An 18344-nucleotide genomic window follows, 5' to 3' on the forward strand; every position below is an offset into this window, starting at 1 on the left:
TTTTCTCATCACAAAGTTAAACTGATGTTCACAAACTTCTGATTTCTTCCGCACACACAAAACGCAGCAAGGCACTCACGCCGCCCGCTGCACATTATCCAGCTGTTTTACACGATGCATCACTTCCAGGTGTCAGAAACTACAAAGCATTGATGCAATAGTTGGAGGTGATTTCTGCACGAAGGAGTTGGACAGCTGTAGCTTTATTAGCTTTGATTTTATATCAGCTCAGAAAACGCTCTGCATTCGAGCAGCGTCCGTTTCCCAAAGGTTAATAAAGACGGACCTGGAAGCAGAGACAGCGAGCGGAAATGAAATAAGTTTGTGATCAGCGCTACAAAAACAATGTGGAGCGAAGCCAAGTTTTTAGACAGAGGAGGAAATTCAATTTGGCAGAGTTTACAATCAAATCCTCACAGTGACAAGCGGCACAGTGTTTATTAAAGCCGGCGCAGGAAATGATACAACCCGGCTGAGTCAAAGTCCCAATCTGCAGAGACACAGAAATTAAATCTGAGAGTTTTTTCATCCAAAAAGACAAAAAGAAAAAGAATCAAGGCGGCGTGGAGCAGGTCAGGTCTGCAGAGGAAGTAAGTGAATCAGACTGAGATCATGTTTGGCTCTCCAGACAAAATAATAACGCAGCCGGGTTGAGATGTAGTTCAACTCCGCAGGAGGAGAAAGAGGTTTACAGCTGCAACATGGCAGGAAACATTGACTTTTAGACACGGAGAGGGAAAATAAAAGAGGTTTTACTTTGGTAGGATCATTATTTCTCACAGTCAAAGTCAAATATTCACAGCGCTGGTGCTGAGCGCGCTCTCATTAGAGCACAGGACAAAGGCGTGCTCTGCGTCGGCTGCTCCCTTCATTAAAAGTTGTGCTGACTAGTTAGCGCTGCGCGGGGAGAAAAGTCAGTGATTAGATCAAATGAGGGACAATAAAAGACGCCCTGAGTGACTTTTCATGTTTGCTTTCCCCTGGACTGAAGGTAAATCTGTTTCAAGACGCTGACCCAGGCCGGTAGGTTACAGTGTCTCTCCTTACTCTGTGAGAATAGGGAAAGCAGACTGAAGATGATCGGCTTCTTTGAAAGTTAAAACAAAGTACGATTTCTCTTTATTCCAGGGCTAAATGAGTGAAATAAAAGTATGTGATCAGGATTTTTTTTTTTTTTTTTTTGCTATTCAAAAACTTAAGATATGAGAGATTTTTTTAGCTTCAGATGATAAAAACCAGACAATAATGGAGATATTTGATATTTAATGTTTATTGTTCTAAGTGCAGAATGAGTAAATATATCGCACATTTTTTCTTTACTTTTTCTTTTTTCTTCTTTTTTTTTTTTAATTAAAAAAAATTGTAGTTTTCAAATCATTTCCTGAAAGTATCCAAAGAAGAAATAATAATAAAAAAAAAAAGTCTGCAAGTTTTAACATAACACATCTTTTAGGCCGCCTGGGAATTCAGGGTTAGCCTCTGCAGTTAGCGTTAGCGAAAATAGCTTAAGCCACATCGTTAATTCAACAGGTATTTGAGAGGTTCAGAAAGTTTAGCAGAGATAACTCAAAGCCAAAAAAATAAAAAACAGAATCAGTGAGATGAAAACACTTTTACTGAGGGAGACGATGAAAGATTTTAGCTTCTAACGTTGAATCGAGAGCAGCACTTTTTACAACCTTGAAATTTCATCCAACTTTTATCATTCAAATATTAAACTATTTAATGTATTCAGGACAAATGTGCTTGAATTTTTTTTATTTCTGACTCCATTTTTTTTCTTAATTTTTTTGACATTTTTGACATTTATTTTCTTTATCTTAATGAGTTTATCGACTTAACTTTCTCATTTTTCGCCTTTAAACTCATTATTTAGACTTTTCAACATTTTCTGCAAGGAAACGCTTTTACTTTCATACAGTTTAATAAATAAATTTTAATTCTATTTTTTTTTAGTATTTCTCAGTGTTAAGAGGCTTATTTTACCTGTATGTCAGTTGGCCACCGGGGGCGATTTAACATTTTAGGTTTCAAATTGGTGAATAGGGCTGAACGATTTTGGAAAATAATCTAGTTGTGATTTTTTTTTACCAATTATGCGAATGCAATTTAGCGTGCAATATTTGTGGGGGGATGTTTATCTTCTGCATTATTCACTTAACAAAAGCAATGAATCATTCTTTAGTTTGACCCACAGGATAAAGGATAATTTCAACATATAAACAATTCTTTCCAGTAGGCCAGGCCCAGATCTTTATTCAACTATTACAATCACAGCAGAATATTGGCTGATTGATTTAACTTCTAGCCTTGTTGATGTGTAACTAACTATCATTAATTACCTTCAATGTTGGTTTTAATTCGATTAATTGTTCAGCCCTTATCGTACAGTTGTCGAGCTGCCGACTGTAGACTGTGGAGAAAGCCCTTTTGAATAAAGTCGACTCAGAAATTTTCTTTGAGGATTTTTGCACCAGTACTTTGTTAAATTAATAAAACTGTTCATGTTTCAGCTTCTTTACTCAGTGAATCTCAAACATTTGACCCTCAGGTTTGCAGAAACTACACATTTCACAGTCGTTTGTTGGTAATGGACAGGTAGGAGCAGATAATCACTGGTTGATGGTATCAGCTGACGAAACTCCATGTCGTGCATCTCTTTGGTATTTTATGGGTCTTGTACATAATGAGTTGAACTGTTTATCGACTGCTTTACACAAGAGATGGTGTGTTTTATACATTAAATCTGTCACGGTCTCTGAGCCTAATGCTGATCAATAATCAATCCCCTCATCACATGATTGGTTCACACCTATTAGAACGCTGAAGTGGCATCACTGGTGACCTTGTAAGAGCTTGAAGCCGGCAGTCTGTGAGGTCATTTCTTTAGTTTGTAGAGGTCAGGGAGTACGACCTGATATTTACAGTATTATGGCCACTGACAGCTGAGTTTAACTCCTCCAAAATCTACCAATCTGTGCTCTCCTCCAAAGCCTGTAAATATCATAAACATCCAAACCAAGTTTTCATATTTAGGCCAAAACCCTTCAGGCGTCAGAGCTAGTTTAATGCAGCAACCCATCATTTCCTCGCTGTTTATAAGAGAATGGATTTCTGGGTGATTATCTCCGATTACCCCCAGAAAACACCCAGATTGACCATTACTACCTCATTGGAAATAATTGTAAATCGACAAACTGTGTGATCAGTGTTTCCCAGCGCTGTTAATACCCACTGAGCGTCTCTGACTGCGGCATCAATCTGATCGGCCCGCGTGATCCTGCAGCCGAGTCAGAGCCGTTTCACTTCAGTGGCTCTAAACTGATTCTTTGAACTGAAGTGATTCTCAGGGCGACAGACGGACAGTCAGACATCTGCCTCCGAGCCGTGGCTGAAGGTGATTTGGCAGCTTCACAAAGACAGGAAGGAGGGGGGGGGGGGAGGGAGGGGGGGGCTGCTGCTGCTGGACCCAACAGACATCCGGTACGTTTGGTTGACCAGGCTAATCTCACCGTGCAACACGTCTTCAAATTATACACAGAGACAAGACAGGGCTAAAGCCCTCCCAGCATCTGTTAGCATCTGCTAGCATCTGCTAGCATCTGCTCATTATTCTCGCAAGCATGAACGTTTAAGACAAGGCAGAGTGGATTACTTTCATTTAGCTGCTGCTTCCAGTCTCCTAGTGGTTGAAGTGCAGAAATACAGGCATCTTTATGAATCTTCTCACAGAGATCACCGTGGTAACTGGGTGGTTAAAAATTCATGGCGTGAAATTGTGGCCACTCTCGGCAGAGAAGGGAAATCCGTTAAAATAACCTAACACTGTATTTCTAAAGCAGGCTACTTTTTGGTTTTAAAGCTCTGAATGGTCTTGCCTCTCCCTGTCTGTGTGAAGCGGCTCTTACTGGAAGTCCCCAGAGCAAGGACTAAACTCTGGACCTCCTCTTGAGCTCTTACCCGGTGTAGGAGCTGGATGAAAACGTTAGCAGTTGTTGCAGTTAGCTGCTGTAGAGACAGCGGTAAGACTCTTCCTCGGCTGTCCTTTGTCCTGTTTTGTTCTTGCAGCAGAGGAGATTTTTAGGAGCAGAGAAACATCAGATGAAGACTGTGTTATCATTTATTGATGGGACATCTCCACTGCAGCCACAGCTGTCTATCACACTGAATACAGGATGCTCACAGACATGGTGAGCAGCAGGTACAGAGTGTGACCCTGAGGTTTCTCTGCCAACCTCACTTTACAGCACAAAGTTCACAAACTGTTTCTGTTTAACTGCTTTGTTAGCAAAGGTTACGCCTGACGCAGTCAGGGCTGAAATCTGATTCTGGATCAGAGACGGAGAGGAGAGGAAAGATGCTGTTCTCACTGATTTCCATCCCAAAGAGAAGCTTCCCCATCGGGTCATGAGGTCAACGTATCAGGATGTGAGATGATTAACAGTCAGGGAGCTGTTTGTAGAGCTGTGAGACAGATAAAGCTTAAATTTATTGTACTTTAAAGGCCAACATTATGTTTTATTAATCTATAAAAATAATTAGGAGAGTCTTTGAAACTGCCAAGTGATTGCATTACAACGATCTTTCCCTCTTTAGTAAATATTTTCCAACATCAACGTGAAACAGAGCTCTCCCTGTAGTAAAATGATCTGTGTTTGGATGAGCTGTAAATCTCTGATGATTTATTCCAAGCTGCCGGCTCTCCTCGCTGCGTGTTTGTGTGTTTGTACGTAATTATTCTCAGAAGCCTCAGACCAAAACAATGTGAAGAGACTGACAGGAGCTGGTGATGATATCGATCTAAAAACATGGAGGAATGAAAGATGAAAAACCAGCCTGGGATTAGGCTGAACCCCTCTGAGTGTCGGTGTTTATTTGCTTAACTTATTCTACTTTAGGGGATTTAAAACTGTGTGATAAAAAGTGTGATTTTGAGCTAGTAGCTATGCTAAAGCTAACTGTAACTCTAGGAAAAGAAAACATTTGTATAACTGGGTTAGCGTTAGCGGTTTAGCAGCATTTGCAAAATGATAAATATTTCTACAGTAGCTGTGAAGATCTATATTTTATCACACATAGACGTTACAGGTGCTCCCATTACCGTAACTCTTCAACTATTTGGACCAGTGAAAAACTATTAAGTGGCCAGTTTCATACCTAAGTTGGATGAAATCATTCATTTTAATGCAAGAAGTTACATGTGAAAGGCCTAAGAAGGCATACATGAGAAGTCAAGGCAGGGAGAGCATCAGCAAAGACCTCCTATGGTGTAAGATGTGGAGAGTATCAGCAACAACCCATAAAAATAAAACCATACACAGATTAAAAAGAGGAGCTAGAGGAGTAGGGAGGCTGAAGCAGCGCTGATATTTCCCCCTCAGATTCGTTGCCCTGTGCTCAATTAATTGTCAGCTGAGTAAATGTGGCGAGCCATCGCTACCGCACTCGTGAAAAATCAATTAATTAGTGTCTGCTCCTCCTGCTCCTCTGACAGACACACTGTACTGACAAACGCTCCAATTAAACCCCTCCTGTAAATGCAGCGAGTGTTTCAGACTTCCACTGTTTGGTGTCAACAAAGGCCAGAGACCGTCAAACCTCGGTTTGCTGAAGCTGCCACGCAGGTTTGATTATTTTAGTAATTAACATCAAATTTATTCGACACATGACTCTGAATGCAGATGCCTGGTGTCCTGGTTGGGTTTATGTCATTAAAGTAGACAGTTAGTCTTTTTATTGCCTGTAAAAGTGACCCAAGTTAACAGTGTGTGAATATGTGAGTGTGTGTTCTGGTTTAACACACTTTTGGGAACGCTGCTTTGAAACGTTTCATCGGGGACGGCTCGTCAAAACAGTTTCAAATTGTTGATTCTGCAGATATAACAGAGATAAATGTAAAATAAATCAGTATCTGTGAGATACTTTGAGAAGTTTCATCTTTAAACTTGAGTTTTTGTTGTTTTGTTTGTGTTCCTGTTTAACCTACTTATGGGGACTCTCAACTGGAAACGATTAATCGGGGACAGCTCGATAACTGAGACACACACCCTGAGTGTGTCCAGGTTTTGATTTAGTTTGGTGAAATATTAGAGAATTTACTGAAGCCCAGAGGTCCCTGAATAACCTCAATAATTGTATTCATACTCGCAGTGTGTGTAAGTGTGTGTGTGTGTGTGTAAGTGTGTGTGTTGGACAGTTTGACTGACTGAGACGCTGCGCCTCACTGTCAGCTGAAGGACAACGGAGAGTGGCCATCTAATACAGTCCACACACACTCAGGCTTGTGCACACAGACTCACACACTGAGATAACACACACTCCAACCCACACACACACACACAATGCGCACACATCTCATATCATTTTTCACATGGAGACAGAAGCGGATAGACACCCACTTACACACACCATGATGCAACCCTGCTGTATTACTGCTGTCATTTTGCAAACACACACACACACACACACACACACACACACACACACACACACACACACACACACACACACACACACACACACACAGAAAAAGGCAGAGGTAAACATTTCCGTCCCAGTAATGTCGCTCGGCTCTGTCTCAGACTCCTCCACTGTAATAAACAGTGTTTTCACACAGCTGTAGGAGCATATTGGATTCACAGTGGCTGTGAACCAGGTGCTGAATATGCATCAGTTTTTTTTCTTGCATAATAATCTGCCGTTAAACTGCACAAACAAAGACAGCAGGTTAGCACAAAGCTCCTGTATTACCTTTAAAAACTATCATAATGTATGGAAACCCATCAGGAAACAACTCGTCCTCTGATTTTCTGAGAAAACAGATTTGGTCAGTTCACCGCTCTGATCAGACTGAAACATCTCTGAAGCCAAGGCATGATTTTCTACGTCGTTATTCTGAAAATAAACTCATGTTTCCCAGATTTCGATCGTATCAAACCAAGAGGTTAAGATTACGATGATGCTAAAACAGTGTAGTGACATTAGTGACAAAGCGAGAGTGAAACAAGGGAGAATCTGAACCAATCAGAGCAGGCTAAACACATTTCAGCTCTGCCTGTTGACCGTGTGGCAAAAGTAAACATGGAGTCCATTCTTCTTCATTATAGGGATTAGGTATCCCGACTTAGCAGACTATTCACTGGCATTTTTTCAGCAATTGATCAACTACCAATACTTTTGCTGGTGTTTCTGTGACGCAGCAGGACGCTGTGTTTGTTGACATTTTGCCGCCATTCTCAGTTAACAGATCTCACAGCACTGCATCAGCATTTCCATCGACTGTTACATTTTTTTTTCTTTTTTCTTTAGATGTTTGATGAAAACACCACTTTTTCTTTCCCCTGATTTATTTATTTATTTTTATTATTATTTATTTAATTATTTTTAATTTTCTAAATGCACAACCCTGAACTACAACTTTTTTTCTTGTATCTTAAAATAGTTTTTAACCTTTTTTAATTTTATTTGGTTTAATCACATTTTTTTTCTGCTTTTTTGATTTTTAATTTTTTTTTTTGTTGTTTTTTTTTTTACTTTTTGCTGATTTGTATCTGTAAAGCACTATGAATTGACCGTTAAAATGTGCTATATTAATAACTTGCCTTCTAAATCGTGAACCAATTCAAGTTCCCCATAGCCCCCTACTGGCAGGAATGCTGAATTACAACTGGGTAACCATAAAAAAAAAAAAAAAGGAAAAAAAGAAAAGATTTTTTAATGGAATAATATATGTAACAATAATTCAAACGTATTAAAAAACAAAAGCTGAATAAGTTTTCTAACCCTGTTACAGGTTATCACCACTCTTCTCCTGGTAAACACGGACTCTTCCTGCCGCTCGTCTCACTGAATGTGAATAAAACGATCCATGTGTAAACATTAAACCTCAAAGACTGAGACTATTCCACTCCAGTGTAGAGCTGCTCCTCCTCTTCATCTCCCTCCTCCTCCTCCTCTCCGCTCAGAGCTCCCCAGCAGGACGGATTTTTCAATAAAAATTCAAACTTTTTAAAGCTCTTCTCCTCTTCTTCCTCACATTCTCCTCCCTCCACCAGAACTCATCTCGGGCTCGGCAGCCAGCAGAGTGAATATCTCTTCTCAAAGTGGAGCTTTATTGAAATCGGGGCTTCTTTTGGCCGCCTGGCAGCGAGCTGCTGAATGAGAGCCATCTCCTGAGGATTTCTGAAACGCCTCCAGTCGTGTTCTCCCAGGTGAGGAGAAACTGGGATGCATTACACTTTTCAATGAAGGGGGAGGATGACGGGGGTGTGAGTGACGCTCTCACTTCAAAGCATCATCACACACACATTCACCGTCTCCCCGGACGGAAATGTGCTGCTTCAATCCAACTAAAACCGCTGCACGGTGGCTCAGCCGTTAGCGCTGCCGCCTCCCAGGAAGACGCTACGGGCTCGGAGCGGACCTGCTGAGTCCGCATGTTCGCTCCGTGTCTGCGTGGATTTCCCAAAACATGCGGTTAAGCTGGAGTGAAAACTTTAAATTGCCCCGAGCGGTGAGTGTGAAAGGTTGTTGGTCATGTTTCCTGGCTCTGTGACAGACAGGGTGATCCCTGCTTCTGCAGCAGTGCATGCTGGGAGCACTCCAGGTCTGTGTGCCCTGCTCAACAGCTCAGAAAATATATGGATGGATGGACGCATCAGCGGCACCAGGGGGTTGGGGTTTAAGAGGCCATGGAGGGGACATTTTTCCTGAAAACCTGAAAATGACTCTGGAGGGAATGACAAACGGAATAATGACCGAGAAATAAATATCAAGGTGCAAATCAGACACCTGGAAGGAAAACAAGAGTCTGAATAATCTGTTCGGTATTGGCAGAGAAGGTTCGGCACATTTTTCATTGGTGCAACCCAAAAACTCAGCTCCTACTGCTCATCACACAAACTGTTCAAAAGAAAAACTAAGAAGAACGGTATCAACAAAACAATAATCCAAAAACAACAATAACTTTACTGTATCTGCTAAATTTAGCCTCAATCTTCCAAGATGCATCAAGATACGCACATAACGAGCTCTAAAGCACAAGCACTCAAACTTAAGATTACCATTCAACAAAAGAATATAAAATAAACATCAAACTTTTACATTCAGACTCTTCATCTCCATAAAAAGCAACTGTTGATTTACTTAATGCTTCAGTTTCAGCCTAAAACAAAGGATAGGACGTAGCAATCATGCTTCACCGTAATGGAAACTACGATATCCAGCTACTGCTAGCTAGCAGCTGCGTGACAACAAGAAGTTTATATCACTAAACCAAAACTAGGATGATAAATGCTACATTTTTCCCTGATAAATGTGGGATAATGATGCTCTAGAAACACACCATGGATAAATCAAACATTGAAAAATATATTTATACTTGTGCTAAAATGTTAGCGCGGGGTAAATATGCAACAAGTGAATTGGGAGCGCTGTGGGCGTGGCGGTTCAAGTATGTGCCCCGTGTATGGAGGCTTGGATGCACGACTTGGGACACAATACCACGACGCTGAAATATAGTCTCTATTCTTAAATAATATCCATCTGATGCTAAAACAAAAATATGAGACCAAAATTTTAAAAAATGAATCATTTTATTTTAATGCACACAGTATGCATGTTTGTGCAATTTTTTGGTCACATTATTATTTCTTCAACTGAATTTTTCCAATTTACAAGACAAGTAAACACGTGTCCCAGGAAAGTCATACTTGTAAAAAGTTTAAAAAGAAGAAATCTACTTGTAAACATTCAGAAAAGTAACCTAAGGTGCCTCAGAACTTGTGTATAGGGATGCAGATACTGATCCAGGTATTGGTGGATTGGTGCCCCTCAAGGCTGGATCAGTATAGTTGACACTCTTGGAAACTTGATTTGGAAAGTTACCTCTGATGCACTTTTAGTTTTTTGGTAAATTACCAATCTAAAATCTAAAAAAATATTACAATTGAATGTTAATTTCTGCAAATTCTGAAGCATGATTTTTTGCCAAACTTATGGTAAAAAAATGTAAATATTTTATATTTTAAATAGATAACTTCAGTAACTCATTTTTTTGCCTTTTACCTAAAACATTATCAATTTTTTTTTCTCTCAGCAGGGCATGCAGGTTGTTGTTCAACACTGGTATCGGATCAGTATCAGTATCAGTCAAGGTTTCAGTATCAAAACTAGAAAAGTTGGATCGGTGCATCCCTACTTGTGAAATATTGTGATTATTTACATTTAGCATATCAGCTTTTTTTACATTCAGTGCATGTTCTCAGCTCTTAAAGTTCAACTGATCCGTGCGCAATAAAACAAAACAACACAATATTTTAACTTTATCCTCTGTAACACAGAACGTAAAGCGAACACGTTAGCTTATGGTTGTAGAGCACATCACAACACTCGCTGTGAATCACCCTGCACCGGTTTCACTCATAAATAAACATGTTTCCAGCTCCTTTCCCCAAAAGAATTTGATGTTTTTCACCAAAATCTGCATTCTGGTGCCTGAGGCTCTGCTTTTGTTTTCCATGTCGGTGTGTGGAGGTGAGGAGGACACAGGTGACAGGTTGATCCCCACATGTATGTTGATATTGACTGACAGTGGACACAGGATAAGGTGATGGCGCTCTTTCAGGGATTGGATGAAAGTCATGTTGTTTGAAAGGAGACTGCCATGAGAGGCCAGATTTTCAGCTTTTCTGTCAAATAAAATCCAAAATAATCTGCTATCAGATGGAGCACCTAGCTATCTCGATGGTTAGCCAGCCTGTCATGTTAAATACCTGATTCTGGTTTGTCAACATCCCAAAAAGCAACGCCAGATACAACCTTATCATAACTGTCCCATCAGCCTGTTGACACTGTGGTAAAAATGTTAGCGTCTGTCTCAGGCTGAAGTTGAGGAAGAGGGAATGACAACAGTTGGTGGTAACAGCAGCCTGAAGAGCTACTGAGAGAACAGGGGGCAACAATCTGTCCTGCAATCCAGGCACCAACGTCAGAGCTGGTGAGAGCATCGCTACGTTTCTGATCTCTACAAAAATACTTCAACAAGAAGAGGTCGTGATGATAGCAACGCCCTGGACTGAATAACCACTCGTTCTCGATACAATATTCCTTACTTCGAGAAAAACTAAAACAGTTTATGTTAGAAGGAGAAGAACTCATTTCTACCTTTCAAAATAAGAGCGGCTCTGCTGAATATGCTAGGTGTAAACAACAGGAAGTACAAGCTCCTGATCCTCAAACACGATGTGGTTTTGTGTCAAGGTCCAGTCAGGAACAGATGTCGGACATTTTTCACTTCACTCTCACCAGATAAAAAATAAAAAAAACGAAATGAGACAGTCAATCAAGGTGGGAAAAAGCAGCCGTGGCATTTCCTATTCTGAGCGGAGGATTATTCAAACTTTAGACGATCAACGCAGGAACACAGAAAGGGCAGCAGCAGAAAATATCACCCTTTCAAACCCTGTCCTTTCCTTTTCCTCAATTATTTACAACTCATCTCCTCCTCTCCTCTTCTCCTCTTCTCCTCCTTCCCTCGCTCCTCTCCTCTCCTCTTGTTATCTCTCCACTCGCCCATGACATCTCTGGCTGCATTCTGTCGCTCCGTCTGTCGCCCTTGGATGATGGATGAGGTGATGGACGCTCGGTTGCCACGGTAATTTGATGGATGGTTTAGCAACTGATACGAGCGCCGAGAGAGCACACACACACACACACACACACACACACACACACACGGGAACACACTCTCCTCTCAGCGAATGCGGGTCCTTGACTTTGAGATCAACAGACCTCAGACAGTCTCTACTCCCTTCATAACAAACACAGCTGACCCATGACTGCAGCGCCACACATCTGTCCAATCATATCATCACTTCTGCTGACGACACCGCCCTGATGGAGTGAGACAGGCAGAGAGCCCCAGCAAGGATAACAGTCTCTCTGTCAATGTCAACAAGACAAAAGGGATGATTGTTGATTGCAGATGGAGGCGAGCAGCAGGAGGAGGAAGCCTAAGGAGGCAGCTGGTGAATGCAGAGCACCCCCATCCAACCAAAACAATGGACCGCTCCAGGCCAAGAGCAGCGCCGTTTAAAGATCAGACACCTGCTGGACCGACACTGTCCCTCTGCAGCTCAGTGATCGCTGATCAAACCACCACAGCTGATTCACAAAACCTTTCACAGGATGCTGCAACAAGGACGCATCAGTTTGCACAGAGCGAATCAAGCAGGACAGGAAGTCAGGTACAGAAACTACACTGACCTGGAGTCAACGCATCAGAGGTTTTTAGAAAAGAAATAACTACATAACTAATCCTGAACAACTTAACCATCACCAGCACAGTCTACTGTCACCAGCTGGGCCTTAAAAGCAGAGTTTGCACACGGCTCATTGAGAGTAGATGTGAAGCCGTACATCAAGTCGATCCAGAACAGATCTGGAGATGTTTACTGACCCTTGAAAACTGATCAAGTATCAACTGATGGATTGTTACCAATGTGCTAAAATGTTCATTTGGTTCCAGTTTTCAATTTTGGCAGTGATGAACAACCTGTGGTTGCAAGTTATTCAACAAACAGCGCAGTGTTCAAGTTTGGATGTGTGTTTACCGGCTGTTTCATAAGGCAATGAGACTGTGCCAGGTCTCAGGAGCTCTCTCTTGGAAGTCTCTGAGACAGGGGTCTTCAACCTGCGGCTCTGGAGCCTCATGCAGCTCTTTGACTCTTTTGTGGTGGCTCCTTGTAGCTTTAAAAAAAAATTTAAATAAACTTTTAAACCTTTCTTACACAGGGTACGGATTATTAAAGACATTGGCGCGGAAACTAAAAACAACCAAAAAATTGATCACTAAGCAATATTTTCAATATATATTATGGAAGTCAATTTTTCATTCATATTTTTGCTGATCTTTGAATTTTTTTTTTCTTTTTTTTTGCATTTTTTTTAAATCAGTATTTCTAAGAATGTTTGCCATTTTTGAGATTTCCTTTTTTTTTTTTTTTTTTATACACATTTTTAAAATTGAATAATTTTTGTAAGTTGTGGGATTTTTTTAATTTTTAATTTTTATTTTTTGAAAGTTTGTCCAATTTTTTAAATTACTTTTAAAAAATTACATTTTTGGAAACTCTTAAAATTATAAAAAAGAAAAATGTTTTTTTTTTGTTTTTTTTTTCAAATTTTTGAAAAAAAATTGTACATTTTAGAAAATATATTGAATTTTAAAAAATATAATTTCACCATTTTTTGAAATATCTAAAAAAAAATGGAAATTCTTTACATTTCAAATTATAAATTTTTTTTTTTTTTTTCTATTTCTGCAAATTTATCAAAATTATTAAACTAAGACATCATATACAATTTTATAAGCTAAAAAAAAAATCTAGCTTAGATAATTATTCACTAGATTTTCACTTGAAGTTTATTCACTTTATAGTGTTTATTGTGAAGACAAATAAGATTTTGTGGCTCCTGAATGACTTTAATCCAGGTGAGCTGAGGAAAAATGTCATCTTTGAAAGTAAAGTCTGCAGACCCCTGCTCTAAGAGGAACTCTTTCAGGACATTTCTCCATCACTGCATCAAAAAGCATCAGAGTATCAGAAGGTCAACGCAGAAATTTCCCAGACTCACAAAAACAGCACTCCTCCTGTTGGACTGAAGTGACCTGGTTGTTTCCTGACACACACTGTGAAGACATGATTATTTTTCAAAGTAAGAACAAGTGGACTGTTCTCTGTTCTCCTGAGCAGCGTTTCCTCGTGTAGCAGTTTGAGTCGGGCTCTGCGTTTCCCCTGAGACGGTTTTTATGAGCCCGCTCCGCATGTTGATGTCTATCGTGTCAAACTATTCGTCCGCCTCTTTATGTTCTGTAGCTCTGCAGTACAGTCACTGTGTGCATTATGCTGCAGAGGAAAATGTGCTCCCACATGGTTCAGGAGAGGGGACACACACACACACACACTCACACAGAAAGACACAGGCCTGATGATCCCTGCTGTGAATCAGGTCTCCGGTTAGACGACTTCAGTTTCTCAGAGAAGAACAACAAAAGACAAAAACAAGCTGATAAAACAGGAGACGTGTGCCGACATCGTTCAGCAGCGATCAGGAACATCCTGAGAAAAACCTCCAACTCACTAACACATCTGTTCTGGTGTTTTCCTTCACATTCATTTCTTCTTCTGAATAACCAGTGATTTTCTTTTAACCAGCGCTCTGAGGTGTCGTTTTCTCACGGCTCCTCTCAGCAGCCACTCTGCGATGACTCACAGTAAACTCATTTATTCTCCACCAACAAAACAACTGGAGGAAAATAAGTGATTTGTTCAAACACCTTTCTTCCCCACGACTCCAGAGCTCTGTCTCATCCGACCTATACGAGAAGTCGACGGCGGCGTCCAAACTTTGACCACCACCCGGGTTTTTAGCTGGTTTCTGCTTTTTCCCAACATTTAAAAAACGAATCCTGCTGTTTTTTCTGAACAAACAAAGCCTCATTTATCAAACTGAGAAGAAACCACTCAACATCTGTGCATCATAGCAGCCCACACACAGCATAATGAGTATTTATCACATGAGTGTATGTACAGCTGTGCTCTATTAACAATGATAAATCCCACACGCTCATCTACATGAAGGCAACCCTCGCCGTACACCGAGCCGTTCGTCTCCGTTACTTCAGCAAGAAGAGGAAAAGTTGGTGGAAAACAAACACAGATGTCAGACGTCGTTAGCATGACGAGAACAAAGAGTAAAGTTTTTCCCGTGAGGAAGATGAGGAAGATGAGGCTTTGTCTCTGGATGTTAAAGAGCGGCTTCTCGACAAAGGAAAATTGGCTAACAACGGAGGCTAGCTCATTTCCTGTGAGGGTGAAAGAGGGAAGGCCTAGCAACAGGTTTCAAAACATCGTCTTTAACAAAATCAAAAGTTCAACTCATTCTTGGGACGTACCCTACCCTACCTATAGTTGGGTCAAATTTTGGGGGGCCATTTGTCCTTCGCCCCTAACGGTTTCTGGTTTTAGGAGGTAGGAGGGTCCAGGTGCTAAACCGACCCGCCTGAAATGAACAACTTTTATTGAAACTGAAATCTTAAATCAATGAAGCCTCTCAGTTTTTATTAAGCAACCTGTTGTCAAGCTTTAAATGGTCTAATTCTGTTTGCCTTCACACTGTAGACTCATTTTAACAGTTTTCGATTAAACGTGGTGTTAAAGACGCTGCTCAGACCCGTTTCAGCGCCCAGCATTGACCATCTGCCACCGTGTTATACTGCGTTGTTCCTTTCCCGTGTCGTAAATATTAAGCACACTGAGTCAAAGGCTGTAAACTGGGCCTGGTTAAGTGTTGTCACAAAGTGTCATAAACACAGCCTCATTATTTGTGGCCTGGCAAACACCAGGCCCAGGGGACGGGAACATTGGTGTTTATTTAAAGCTTTGTTTGTAATCATTTCTTCCACTTGGATTCATCGAACGCTGTGTGAAAGATTAATGCACCTATATTTCCTTCTCTCCATCTCCCCGTCTCTCTGTGTGTTGGTGTAAAAAGCTGCTTCTGCTGAGTGGAGTCAGCGCAGCAGCGTTTCTGAAGAAATGGGAAATGCATTTGTAGGAACGCCCTGCACCAGCACAGAGTGGATATAGCTTTTCCATCTCGTATTGTTTAATGTGAGTTATATCGGCTGGTCGGAGAAAACTGTTCAATATTTGAGTAGAAAGGGCAGAAAGGAGGGGAATCAATCAATCCCATGTAAAGGAAATGTTTTTCTTTGAACGTGGGCTCACTCCTGAGAGTCTTCCTGTGAGGAGCGTAAATCAAAGAGTGTTTCTGAGATGTTTGGTTCCCACGACGAGGAGGAGACCTGACGAATGCTCCAGATCCACAGCGATCCATGAATTAAAGAAAGCCTACGTGCTCTTTATGACACAGCTTGAGTCATTTTTTAAAAATCTTTTTTTTGTTTATTTCATCAGGGCAGATTTGCCTGTAGTAGATCAGGAGTGTGTCGCTCTTTAAATGTATTATTCCAAGTTAAATACAGTCAAACAGATGAACAAGTGCTGTAACATCTGGGTTAAACCAGTTAACACTTCAACAGTTTCATTTAGCAGATGCTTTTGTCCAAAGCAAGAAATTGGACAGAAAGAAAAACTAGTTGGTGCGACAACAGTGCTACACTTTATTCTGCTACAGGTGCTGCCATTAAACAAAATATTTATTTTTATTTATATTTTTTTTTAATGATGTAGAATCAAGGTTATAATAGTTTTGGAATTGTCATTATAGTTTAGTTTTAGTTAGTTTTGACATTTTTTCCCATTACAGTTTAGTTTTAATCAGTTTTAGAGCGAGCATTCTAGTTTTTATTTAGTTTTGATTTGTGCAACAAGGCTTAGTTTAGTTTAGTTTTAGTTTGTCATACCGTATAAACCAGGAGCAGGATTCAAAAAGGTCAGAGTAAATATTTTATAACACTGTTTATTTTCCAGTCCAACAAAGAGCTCACTGCTCAGTCAATGCTGATACTGAACTGTTGGCTGCTGCTTTAAACACATGAAAATAATATAAACTTGATATAAAAAAATATAAATATTTATTATTTAAAAATAATGTTTTCATAAATTAAAAAAATATGTAAACATAAATCAATAAAAATAATATAAACATAAATTATATAAAAAATAATAATTTCATAAATTAAAAAAATATATTAACATAAAGTTAATAAAAATAATATAAACATAAATTATCTAAAAACAATGTTAACATAAATTACATAAAATAACATATAAATTATGTAAAACAGTATAGTTTGAGCTTTAATAATCAGAAACTTGGACTCTGTAACAATAAAGTCAGACTCACATAAATTAAACTGTTACAGATGCTCTGATTCGTTGCTCCTCTACGTTTGGTCTCAGCACAGAGCACAGCCAGTCAGTGCAGTAAACAAGCACGTCTCAGTACGTCACTAGGATGGTGCCGTACGGCGCTGACAACTGCCGAAAACTGTCGTAAAATTGGTTGGTAAAATGTGTCAGATTAATTTAAATCCTAAAGGCTGTTAATATTGTCAAAAACAATAACTAAGGACATTTTGTCTTAGATTTTAATTAGTTTCAGTTAGTTTTGTGAACACAAGATAGAGTTTTAGTTTACTTATCGTTTTTGTTTTCGTTTTTAGTTTTTATTAGTTTGAGTCAACTGCAATTATTTTACATTTTAGTTTTTGTTTTTAGTTTAGTTTTAGTTAACTATTATAACCTTGTGTGGAATAATCTAGCAAACAAACTACAATTAGTTGCTTCAACAATATACCTCAACCTTCAACAACATTCAGTAAATAGTGCTGAAAATTCACTAAGAGCTGAGTCTGAGACCTTCTGACTCTTAACCTTGTGAAGCAGATGGACCTGTCTGATTCAGTTTCTGAAATCCTGCAGATCCATCTTTCCAGGCTCCTTGATCAACAAAGTCACTTGGCTAAATTATCACATCAGCAGACTTGTCAGCGTTCATTTGATTGTTAAGTTAACTTTACTAAAACGGCAGCAGCCGTCTAACGCCATTATCGCAGGCACACATAGGCTACGTCATACCGTGGGGCTTGATGTGGATTGGTCTGTGGTGAGTGTGCCAATCAGAACGGGTGTCCAATCACCAGCTGCTGATTTTTCTGAAGGTTCGGCCTCTGAAAACAAATCCAAAGAGCTGCTTCCCAGATGGACCAGTGAAATACTTCCATGGTGGATTTATGAAACTGTTCGTCTGGAGTGTCAGGTTAACTCATTCTCCCCCTGAGGACCAAGAGGAGAAGGCTCAGATTAAGGTCTAAGGCCTAAGTGTTCCCTGAACAGATGAGTCTTTAAGTAGAAAGGGACTCTGTGGATCGTATAGAGTTAGGTAATTCATTCACCATTTGGGAACAACAGAGGAGAAGAGTCTGGCTAGAGATTTGGAGCCATGCTGGGCTGGGAGCACCAGGCGTGTAGACCTGGATGAGGGACCCTGGTAAGCAGGAGCCAGTCTTGTCACTGTTTTGTGAGTGCTTTGACTTTGATTGGAGCTGTTCCTGCCACAAGTAAAGACTTTTATGACATTCAGCAAAGTGCGGTTCCTGTGCAGATGTGTAGCTCGCTTTAATATCATCAGTTTTCAGCTCTGTGGTGGAGCTCATCTGCTCATCACAGGGCTGCAGACGCTAAATTGAAGAATCTTTTGAATCAAACCCCAAATTGATCAGATTTATTTAAAAGTGTGTGTATAGATGGGTGAATTAGCCTAACAGCTAACAGGAAGTGCTGCCGGCTCATGCTGAAATGATGGTCATCAGAACT

The 18344-nt window shown here is 40.1% G+C and overlaps 1 protein-coding gene across 2 annotated transcripts in view; it reads right to left on the reverse strand.

Moving 5' to 3' along the window:
- The window catches only part of LOC141810466 (thyrotropin-releasing hormone-degrading ectoenzyme-like), a 243048-nt gene that overhangs the window by 168478 nt on the left and 56226 nt on the right, over positions 1 to 18344 (reverse strand). The window lies entirely within an intron of this gene.

Source organism: Halichoeres trimaculatus, unplaced genomic scaffold (genome assembly GCF_033239565.1).
Source record: "Halichoeres trimaculatus isolate MK-OKI-2021-1 unplaced genomic scaffold, fHalTri1.1 fHalTri1_scaffold_21, whole genome shotgun sequence".
Classification (NCBI taxonomy): Eukaryota; Metazoa; Chordata; class Actinopteri; order Labriformes; family Labridae; genus Halichoeres; species Halichoeres trimaculatus.